The following is a 9,097-nucleotide window of genomic DNA, read 5'->3' on the forward strand; positions in this document are numbered from 1 at the left end:
ATGAAACTACCAAACACCTTTTTCTTGACTGCCCGTTGGCAAAAGTTCTATGGCGAACGGTTCGCATAGCCTTTAACATTACTCCTCCGAACTCTGTCAGCACGTTATTTGGGACGTGGCTTAACGGGATAGAGTTCGAAACAGCAAGACACATTCGAGTAGGAGTATATGCTTTATTGAGGGTAGTCTGGAACTGCAGAAATGATTTGGTTTTTAATAGAACAACAAATATTCATTTTTTGCAGGTTATCTTCCGAGCCACTGCGTTGATCCGTATGTGGTCGCTACTCACTCCGACGGAGGCCAGGGAGCATTTGGTTACTGGATCTATCCGGTGGGAGATGGTAGCACGGAATATTTTCAACTGGTTTGAATGACGGTCATGTAATAAGATAGGCAATTAGTTTTCCTATCTTTCTTATACCAGCCGGTTGTGGCTTTATGTCTACTTTATTTTGGCTCTATGTGAGCTCTTTTTTTTAAGACTTTAAAACCTTTGTTGAACATTTTTGCTATTTAATTAAGTTGGTTGTATGCATCGTTCTGATGCAGAGGCTGGGGTGACCCTTTTTTGAAGAAAAAAGTATGTAGTAGGAGAGGCTGGGCACGGATCACAAATGAATCTGACTTTCCGAGCTATGAAGTGGCACATATTGAAGCGGAATCGAAACTAACTTGTCCTCTTTTTTTGTAACCTCATATAAGTAACGGACATATACGGACACGGAGTTCCAATCTTACCGCAAAGTTCATATAACAAAGTTCCAATCTCCCGATCCGTTCCAGACGCGTCCCGCTTCCTGATCCGCCGACATCCACTCCTACCGCAGCAGCTCCGGGGGGCCGTGTCCAGGAGCCGGAGGGTGGTGCTGGGCGTCGTTCCGCGCGTGCCAGGCTTCACGCGGCCAGGCTAGCAAACTCCGGCCGCCGCGCCATGTCAATTCCAGCGCCGCTGGAGGATGAGAACCTCCTCCGAGAGATTTTCCTCCGGCTTCCTCCGGTGCCGTCAACCCTCTCCCGTGCCTCCCCGTGTGCGCGCGCTGGCGCCGTATCCTCTCTGATCCCCGCTTCCTCCACCGTTTCAGCAGACACCAGCCGGAACCTCCTCTCTTGGGCTTCTTCAAAGGGTCTCGTCTCAGATATTCCGCTTTCAAATCCATCTTGGACCCGCCCGACCGCATCCCCGCCGAAGGCTTCTTTGTTCGGTTTCTTCACAGCTTGAGGAGACACCACCCCGGACCTCCTCCGTTGGGTTTCTCCAAAGGGTCTCTTGTATTCACTCCGGTCTTCACTCCCGTGTCCCGTCTTGGACCCGCCCAATCGCATCCCGTCCCAACGCTTGTTTGTGCCAGAGCACGGGGTTGATTGGGAATTACTCGGCTGCCGCCACGGCCTCGCCGTCATGCTCAGCGAGTCTTTGTGTGGGATCCCCTCAACAGCCAGCAGCACCGCGTGTCTTTTCCATCGGAGCTCCGCGACACCGAAAGGGAGAGCTTCTGTAGGTGCGCCACGGTGATGTGTGCTGACGATCAAGACAGGCATGTGCACGACGATTGCTTCTTGAGCCCCGCCTTCAAAGTGGTCTTAATCTGCACCAGTAGAGACTTGAAGACATCACTCGCTTGTGTCTATGATTCGGCGTCGGGTGTATGGGGGAATATTGTCTCAACGTCGACTACAGATATGGTTCTGAAACTAAGGCCCGGCATCCTCATCGGGGAAACAGTTTACTGGTTGTTTCATGGACGCGAAATCCTTGCATTTGATACTGAAAGGCATACTCTTTGTGTCATCGAGAATTCGAGATGCCGGTAGAGGCCCAACATGTCAACAACTGGTCCTTTCAGCTCTTACGGACAGATGAGGAAAGTGTTTTGGCCTCGCCGTTATGTCGAAACCAGGAATTCATATATGGGAGGGCATTCATATATGGAAGAGGAAACTGAACTCTGATGGTCTTGCCGGATGGGTGCTTCTGCAGAAAATCAATCAATTGGAGGGGATCTTTTCTTGCGCCTTCAGAAATGCAGAGATGATGAGGTATGACGAGGAGTTAAATGTGATGGTGCTGTCTACGTACAGTGGCGACTTCATGCTCCACCTTAAGTCGATGCAGATCAGATTAATTTCTAAAACGGATGAGTGGGCTGATACGGTTTACTTTCCCTACAGAAATTTCTGCACTGCAGGTAATACCTCTGTACCTCATTTGTAACAGGATTAGTTCCAACTTCCAATTACTATTGATATGTGTTTGTTGTATTAGTGTTCATGTGATGTGAGTATTTGTCTACTCCATGTAAATAGTATAGTGAACCAAGTAATCTTTGAAAATGTGTTACTCTCGATTGGATGATTAAAGCTTGTGTTACGTTTTTCACTCAATGTGTCTCCTTGCAAGACATTGTTTGTCTTGTTTGTTCTTCATACTAATCATCAATTCATGGCGGCATGTACATTTTCATCGGAAAATAATACTACTTCTTCAAATTCGAGCAATAACAAGTAATGCTCAGTTTGAGAAGACTGAGTTTTTCCAATTTGTGCATATTTTCTTTCAGCCATATTGGGCATTAACCTTTACATAGTCTCTGCAGTTGTGTTCTGTATGATTGTATTTTCTCTAAACTTCTAAGTAGTCCAAGCATGTCTTGGTAAAGGAATATTATAATTATCTTTTCCACCTCACAACTAATGTGGCTTCATGTACTGTAGTTGTCACAAAAGCGTACCGTGCATTGTCATGATCCAACTTCTCCCTGTTTTTTCGTTGATTTATTGGGCTTCATTTGATATAGGCAGGGGAGTTGGCTGGAAATGGGTGGATCCAAATCTCTGAACACAAGAGATCTGCCAATGTGCTGTTTTGGTTGAACAGGTGAGGTAATTTCTATTTTTGCTATAAGCATGTCTTTTTGTCATGGTTACATAATTAATAAGATGATGAATGATTTTTTTTGTTTATGTTACTGGTGTATTAAACTGATTAATTAGTTTCTATCAAGTTCTTCATTTGTATAAGGTGTGCCTTTGAGTTATACCACTAGTTCTTAACAACTTGTTCATGATCTGTGCTATGTTTGCATCATGAGTTGCTCTTGCCAACATGCTTACATGCATATTTTCCATATAGATGTCACACGAAGAGACGGTCTTCTTTTAATATTGTGGCTTCTTTTTTGGCTCATGTGCAGCTACTAGGTGTTGTTGTTGATCGCTCTGCTGCGAATGGTATCTTGCCTTGCAGTCCAATATGCGGATGTGCCCCTACTTCATAATGATCAAATTATGGGTGCCAATATTTTATTTCTTCGAGCTTCGTGAATGTTTCAGTTTTCTTAAATGATATTATGTGTTTGGTGTCCTCACATTATTTTCGTATCTTTAATATTTACAACCATCCTGAGTATTTTTTGCTACTTCAACTATAATGTCTAAAACAGTGGAAGTGCCTTTTTAGACCGTATTCCCTTATTGTTCCGAATGTTCGAGGATGGATGCTTACCCACTGCATTTTTTAAACTGAATTACCCGTATGAACAACATTGGACTAGACTAGGATTACGAGGGATGGGGCTTCACTCGAAGTTGATGGTGATTAATTCCCTGTAGGAGGGGTGCCAAATGCAGGAGCAAGATCAAGAAGGGGCGTATGTGATGGACGAGGACAACAATGATAGGAATCACTGATGCCTGCTATTTGACTGATCTTTTGTGGAGGTCTTTACCTGGGGCTTTGGAGAAAGAGGGGAAAATGTGTGTTAATTGCTACCGCTCCATGTATAGAGGATGCGAACTGTATGGTTTCCCTGCCCTCTTTCTCTCCCACTAGCGGTGCATGCGGTGGTGAAGGCTTCTGTGGTTGGAGCTAAGAGCTTAGAGTTGTGGTTTAGTTGATGTTTTTTTAGTCTTCTATGTTTGCGCTTTGGACGCTTTTAAGATCTCTTCGTTATCTGATGATAGTGGATCTCGATCCAATTTTAGATCGTATGGAAAAAGAAAAAGACACGAACTTCCAATCTTACCGCTAAGTTCATATATAAGGCAGCTATGTGATCACCTGCCATGAATGTATTGCTAATGTATTCATGTGAGAAATCAATTGACTCTTTATACATGAAAAATTAGCTGCATCAATCACGATAAATGAATGAGTATTCTAAGATATATATGCCCATACGTAGCCTCTCCGTTGAAGTTTTCACTTTCAGCAAATTTTGCCTCACTGTTGTGACAACCACTAGTGGAAAACACGAAACTAGTTCCGGTTTCATAGGGCCTTTAGTCCCGGTTCTGGAACCGGGACAAAATGGTCAGGACTAAAGCCCACAACCTTTAGTCCCAGTTCGCTTATGAACCGGGATGGAAGGAGCTCCACATGGCCGCTGCGGGGCACCCAGGCAGGAGGACCTTTAGTCCCGGTTGGTAACACCAACCAGGACCAAAAGGCATCCACGCGTCAGCAGCTGGCAGGAGCTAGGGTTTCTATTTTTTTAAGGGGGGGGGGGGGGGGTTTAGGGGCTTTCGGAGGGTTAATTTAGGGGTTTCATATTGTGTTAGCTAGCTAACAGAGAGAAGTTACCTCTCTTTCTCCGTGCTTAGTCGACTCTAGCTACTATACATATAGAGAGAACTCGACACACTAGCTAGTAAGCAAATGAAGGAACCATTAATTACACAAGATCGTCATGAACATATACAGAGAGAAGTGACCTCTCTTTCTCTGAGAGATTGGTCAAACAACAAATTTTCATATATCTTTCGGACGCTACTACATATATACAATATAACATCTATTACAATCCCTAACATCTAAAGTCTATATCAATTTCCAGATGGTATTCTCCCTTCTTACTGATGAGATGGTCAAGAAAGAATCCCGCCAATTCCTCTTCAATGGCTCGTATGCGATCGTGTGGTAGGAGTTCATCCCGCATCTGCCATATCTAATTTAAAGAAGGGGGTCAATACATATATATGAATGAAACTCAACACAAATGATGGTAATAAAATAAAATCGTGACTATTATTGTTTACGTACTTCATATTGTTTTTCAGAGTAGCCCCGCCAAGAGGTCGCGTTGTAGATGAACTCGCAAATGTAGTATCCACAAAAATCATTCCCGGCTTCCTGCCACAAGCACTTTACGAGAAATAGAGTTCAATCAAACTGATAATCAAGCATGATAAATGGTATTGATGAAACTAGAATCAATGGGAGATGCGCGGAACTAGCTAGTAGTACTTACTTTTGGGTGTGTAAATCACAGCTCCCTCGGCAGTCCCAGAACAATTCCGGTGAACTCCTTCCAAACCCTACCAGACAAAGAAAATAATTACTTGATATCAGGAAATGAGCAAAGTTGCCGATATGGTGCGATAATGATCGATTGAACTTACTTCTGGAGCATTGCAGTCATGTCCACATAGTCCTAGGGATCTTTTCGTCTCGAGTCTAAGACAGTTACTACTCCCCGGTCAAGCTTAATCTCTAGCGGAATAAAGTGGAAGCTGCTCACACATGCATAACTCATCAATTACGTTACTATAACCTCGATTAAGCGAAACCGAATATGCACAAGACAGTAACACTCACTTGAAGTTGTAAGGAAAGAGTATTTTCCATTTGTTTTGATTTTGAAGTAAGGATTTCAGCAAGTTGTTCTCAGTATCTTTGACTCTCTTTTTAACCGACCATTCATTTATGGTACAATGTCATAGATTTGTGCTTTTTTGCATTCGACGATCTTCAATCTGCAAAATATAATGAGGATAATTATATATACATGCAATTAAAGAGCTGAGCTATAGAGACTTAATTACAGAAGTAATACTTACAGACAGTAGCAAGTCATGAGTTATTTGTCGAGGGCCGCTTGATTGTATAACTGGAATAACTCCACAAATTCAACAGGCATCACCTTAGTTCCAACGAGGCCGTGATCCTCTTTAATTCCCAGCATCAAAGTATCCTTCCCAGACTCGTTGCAGGTTTTCGTGTACCATTCATGCAATCTTCGCATCATCGTTGTTAGAAGAGGATGATCAGGTTTGACGAGAGGCGTCCCGTACTCGTATCTGAAGGTCTCCACCTCTAACGTTGCAATCTTCACAATTGGTTCGCCTGTTCGCCGAGCTGGGGAATTTGTTTCCCACTTCTTTGTTGTGCTACCCTTGCATCACTAGAAGTACTTCCCGACCGCCGTGCATATTCATATGTCTTTTTAAGGCACCAGACATAGTTGGAATCCGACAGAGGCGGTGGTGGTCGTTTCAGGGCATCCAGAGTGCGCTTCACTTTCACCAGATCTACCGTCTCCTTCAAAGGTGGAGGTTTATTAGCCAAATGGTCCCTCACTTCGGCAGCACAGATGTCCTTGTTTCCTTGTCGGTCCTCTCATATGGTAACTATTCTGGAGCCTTGAGACATGGACCGTATTTGAATTGCTTCCCGCCTCTGCTTGTACTGCTAGCCGCCGGAGCAGCGGCGTCTCTCTTTCGCCGATGCTGACACGGCGGAGTCCGCTGACACGCCGAAGGAGGCGGAGGAGGAGGTGGAGTGCTTCGACGAGCCGGAGGAGGCGGAGTGCCCTGATCACTCGCCGGAGGAGGAGGCGGAGTGCCCTAACTCGCCGGACGAGGAGGAGGAGGCATCCGGTTTGAAAGGTTGATGTACTCCATCCTCCATAGACAGGTACTCCTCAAAGCATAAATTAGATGATTCTCCCCTTCACCTGTAGGGTGGTGATACGTCCATTTTGCATCATGCTTTTACATCGATATTTATTGCATTATGGGCTGTTATTACACATTATGTCACAACACTTATGCCTTTTCTCTCCTATTTTACAAGGTTTACATGAAGAGGGAGAATGCCGGCAGCTGGAATTCTGGGCTGGAAAAGGAGCAAATATTAGAGACCTATTCTGTACAACTCCAAAAGTCCTGAAACTTCACAGAGGCAGTTTTTGGAATTAATAAAAAATACTAGATAAATAATCAACCAGAGGGGGCCACCCACCATCTACGAGGGTGGGGGGCGCGCCCTACCCCCCTGCGTGCGCCCCCTGCCTCGTGGGCCCCCTGGCAGGCCTCCGGTGTCCATCTTCTGCTATATGAAGTCTTTCGTCCGAGAAAAAATCAGAAGCAACCTTTCGGGACGAAACACCGCCGCCACGAGGCGGAACCTTGGCGGAACCAATCTAGGGCTCCGGCGGAGGTGTTCTGCCGGGGAAACATCCCTCCAGGAGGGGAAAATCATCGCCGTCGTCATCACCATCGATCCTCTCATTGGGAGGGGGTCAATCTCCATCAACATCTTCACCAACACCATCTCCTCTAAAACCCTAGTTCATCTCTTGTATCCAATCTTTGTCCCAAAGCCTCAGATTGGTACCTGTGGGTTGCTAGTAGTGTTGATTACTCCTTGCAGTTGATGCTAGTTGGTTTATTTGGTGGAAGATCATATGTTCCGATCCCTTATGCATATTAATACCCCTCTGATTATGAACATGAATATGATTTGTGAGTAGTTATGTTTGTTCCTGAGGACATGGGAGAAGTCTTGCTATAAGTAGTCATGTGAATTTGGTATTCGTTCGATATTTTGATGAGATGTATGTTGTCTTTCCTATAGTGGTGTTATGTGAACGTCGACTACATGACACTTCACCATTGTTTGGGCCTAGAGGAAGGCATTGGGAAGTAATAAGTAGATGATGGGTTGCTAGAGTGATAGAAGCTTAAACCCTAGTTTATGAGTTGCTTCGTCAGGGGCTGATTTGGATCCATATGTTTCATGCTATGGTTAGGTTTACCTTAATACTTCTTTTGTAGTTGCGGATGCTTGCAATAGGGGTTAATCATAAGTGGGATGCTTGTCCAAGGAAGGGCAGCACCCAAGCACCGGTCCACCCACATACCAAATTATCAAAGTAACGAACGCGAATCATATAAGCGTGATGAAAACTAGCTTGACGATAATTCCCATGTGTCCTCGGGAGCGTTTTCCTTTATATTAGAGTTTGTCCAGTCTTGTCCTTTGCTACAAAAGGGATTGGGCCATCTTGCTGCACCTTATTTACTTTTATTACTTGTTACCCGTTACAAATTACCTTATCACAAAACTATCTATTACCGATAATTTCAGTGCTTGCAAAGAATACCTTACTGAAAACCGCCTGTCATTTCCTTCTGCTCCTCGTTGGGTTCGACACTCTTACTTATCGAAAGGACTACGATAGATCCCCTATACTTGTGGGTCATCACCCCTCATGCTAGCCAAATTCTTTGCACCAAGTACAGATACTACTTGTGCTTCCAAATGTCCTTAAACCTAGTTTTGCCATGAGAGTCCACCATATCTACCCATGGATTGAGTAAGATCCTTCAACTAAGTTGTCATGTTGCATGCAATAAGAATTTATCTCTAAATATGTATGATCTATTAGTGTGGAGAAAATAAGCTTTATACGATCTTGTGATATGGAAGCAATAAAAGCAACGGACTGCATAATAAAGGTCCCTATCACAAGTAGCAATATAAAGTGACGTTCTGCTACCTCTTGAGCACTACGTTGGTTTTCCCTTGAAGAGGAAAGGGTGATGCAGCAAAGTAGCGTAAGTATTTCCCTCAATTTTTCAGAACGAAGGCATCAATCCAGTAGGAGGCCACACGCAAGTCCCTCATACCTACACAAACAAATAAGAACCTTGCAACCAACGCGATAAAGGGGTTGTCAATCCCTTCATGGCCACTTGCAAAAGTGAGATCTGATAGAGAAGATAAGATAATATTTTTGGTATTTTTATGATAAAGACTAAAAGTAAAGAAAGCAAAATAGACAAAGATAGAAATAGCTTGTTGACGGGAGATTTAATATGATGGAAAATAGACTCGGGGGGCATAGGTTTCACTAGTGTCTTCTCTCAAGATAGCATAAGTATTACGGTGGGTGAACAAATTACTGTCGAGCAATTGATAGAATTGAGCATAGTTATGAGAATATCTAGGTATGATCATGTATATAGGCATCACGTCCGTGACAAGTAGACCGACTCCTGCCTGCATCTACTACTATTACTCCACACATCAACC

General features: G+C 44.0%; 1 pseudogene; it reads left to right on the forward strand.

Moving 5' to 3' along the window:
• The first annotated feature begins 934 nt into the window (after positions 1–934).
• LOC109751147 (uncharacterized) lies at positions 935–2,839 on the forward strand (annotated as a pseudogene).
• Positions 2,840–9,097: the final 6,258 nt, after the last annotated feature.

Source organism: Aegilops tauschii, chromosome 6 (assembly GCF_002575655.3).
Source record: "Aegilops tauschii subsp. strangulata cultivar AL8/78 chromosome 6, Aet v6.0, whole genome shotgun sequence".
NCBI lineage: Eukaryota > Viridiplantae > Streptophyta > Magnoliopsida > Poales > Poaceae > Aegilops > Aegilops tauschii.